Below are 3,018 nucleotides of genomic sequence, written 5' to 3' on the forward strand. Positions count from 1 at the left end.
TGGCACAGGGAAGCGGAGCCTGTCTCTCTCCTTGGCTTAAGAGCTGTTAGCAACAGTCAGGGAGCGTTTAGAGGGAGGGAGTGTTTTACCGGAAGAGAGCGAGGAGAAGATTATTTCTTTCCTTACAAACGAAGGTCGGATGCTTCGAAGTTGTTTTTGGGGAGTTGGGAGACGACTTTCCCAGGTAGGAGACTAGGAACAAGGGGACTGAGCTAGCCATGGCTAGCAGCTAGCTTACTGTCAACCGCAGCAAGGCAGTACTGCAGAGAACGCCTCCGGAAGTAGAGGCACGGTCGGTCACTCATGCTAGCACTGGCCAAGGTGGCACACTACCGCGTTAGCCAGTGGCGGCTAGCGACACAGTGCTAAAAAAACAAACAAAGTTTTCCCTACAAACTTTAGATCTCATCGACAGTAGCGATGATTAAACGCACGCCCTCGTTTCACTGCTCCAGCCATCCGCGAAACAACTACCCTTGACCTCGTAAGTTCCGCCGCCACGGCTCTGTGTAAATATTTGTGCTGAGCTAACCCAATAAAAAATAAAGTTTTGAATGTGACACCAGCCCGTCTCTTCGCCTCTATCCACCCTTTGTTCCGCGGCGTTCTCTCATAAAGAGTCTCTCTCTCTCTCTCTCGCTCTCTCTCCCCCTCTCTATCCCTCCCTCTCTCTCTCCCTCTCTATCTATCCCTCCCTCCCTCTCTCTCTCTCTCTGGTCCTGTGGAAAACGATTGACTGGAGTGTCAGAAACAAGGCCGGGCCTCTCAACGCCGCCATAATGAGCAGGCGGGGGGGAGAAGGGCCGGGAGATGACAGGAGAGAGAGTGATGAAGGGGAAAGAGTTTTCTTTTCTCCCCCCCGACCCCCCCACCCTCCCCCCTCCCCTCTAATTCCCCCATTCCTCCCCCTACCCCACACAAGACTGCAGGATACACAGATGCTGCTAATCAGGGCTGCCTTGGTGAGGACATGCTCTGACTAGAGAATAGCAGCAGAGAGAGAGAGAGGGAGGGAGGGAGGGAGGGAGGGAGAGAGGGAGGAGATAGAGACAGTGTGAGAGGGCAATCAAGACTGAGGGAGGGGAGAAAAGACGAAAAAAAAAGAGAGAGCAAACGAGAGAGAGAGAGAGCGCCAGAGATGCTCTCGCCGTCAGAGGCGTGGGCCGTTAATCAAATCAGCCCGTCACTGCTTGGGGTGTTTAACCTGCGTGCCGCTCCTGGATAGCATGTAGTGTGTAGCGCTCCATACATACATACAAACAGCACATTAACGCTCAGACATGACAGGCGAACGGCGGTGGAGCTGCGGAGAGCGTCAGAGTCTAGGTTCATCCACGAGCCGCGGCGTCATCGTCACGCAGTCGAGTGGCGGGAAATGTTGCATAACGTCAGGAGGCTTACATGGATTACGTAACAGCAGGTCTTCTACGCCCTGTGGGGGGTGTTGCACAGCGGAGTGAAAGAGCAGACCCGACACACACACACACACGCATGCACCACACACACACCACAGACACACACACACACACACACACCACACACACACGCACACACAACCCCCCCCACCCACCCACCTAATCTTCTTAGCGCCCCTGCCAAACACGTGCGTTGCCAGTTGAGCTGCGGGCGCTGCCATTCTGTATTGATGATCATTTGAACTCCTGGATTAAACGTCGTTACGCTGGCGTATTAGCCTGGCCTCTGTTTTAAGCCCGGCAGTAAAGGACAGGTCATTATCGCACCGCACGGCACATCAATGAAGGACCCATGCGGAAACTACCAAGGCCCCTTGTCCAGCCTCTATCAAACACTCGCCTGAATCACCAATTACGGCCTAATAAAGCAGTGTTATTAGATTTGCCTTTAGAATCTGATGATAATGAGTCTTCGGAGAGAGGGAGGGAGAGAAGGAGGGAGAGAAAGAAGGAGAGAATGAGAGAGAGAAAGAGGCACACAGTGAGACATAAAGAGGCAATGAATGAGGGAGGCAAAAACAGACAGAGAGAGAGAGAGAGAGAGACAGAGACAGAGAGGTGTGTGTGTGTGTGTAGGTAAGTAATGTGTATGTGAGAATGAGAGAAAGAGAGAGAGAAGAGGCCCTTAGCCTTGCGCCACTTCCCACCAGAGTGTTGTTAAGGGAGGACAGGGTTCACATTAGAAGGGAGAGCGCTGAACCCAGACCAGCTGACAAGCTGGTTAAACGCTTACACCATGTGACTCACCGCCACGGAGGCCGCACCCCACGCCGGAGTGACAACCACCCAACCGTCAGACGCTAAACACCTTTACCTGGACAGCCAATCACACGCTAAACACCTTTAACTGGACAACCAATCACACGCTAAAACACCTCAACCTCAGATAATGCTGGCAACACCCTACCCCCTCCCCCTCCCTTCCCCTCCCTCCCTCCCTCCCCCAACCCGTGTGTCGCCAAAAACGTTGGCGGGTTGACAAATGACACCGTTCGCCTCGGCGAGCGAACGCGAGTGTGCGGCTGTCTACCATCCATCCTATGAGCCGTGCAGGTCCAGTCGACCGACGACCGACCGACCGACCGGCGCCTCGCCGATTCCAGGCGTTCAGGTGAGTCGCCTCGACAATACAGACACACACCCCCACCCTCCCCATCCCTCCCCACCCACCTCCTCCACCACCGAGCCATTTAAATGACAAATGATAGACCGCCCCGACGCTAATAACCCCCCCAAAAAAACACAACAGATAGAACACCGTTTTTCCGTCGCGAGGAGGCCCAGACACTGGAGTCAGCAGAGCCGCCGCCCTGAATACACAACAGCAGCGTTCGGCGGCGGTGGCGGTTGGCGGAGGCTCCTGTTTTACAACCCCTCATTCGATTAACTAATGAACTCATAAAGTCGGAGTCGTTTGGGGGATTACTTTTAGGGGTTAGGCACCAAGGAGGAACGGAACAACTTTTAATAACGACGGCGCACGGCGTCGGGGATGACACGCGCACTCTTCTCTTTTGTGAGTCCTCCTTTTCCCGCAGTTTGA

This window comes from Nansenia antarctica, assembly GCF_963989245.1.
Source record: "Nansenia antarctica genome assembly, chromosome: 8".
Classification (NCBI taxonomy): Eukaryota; Metazoa; Chordata; class Actinopteri; order Argentiniformes; family Microstomatidae; genus Nansenia; species Nansenia antarctica.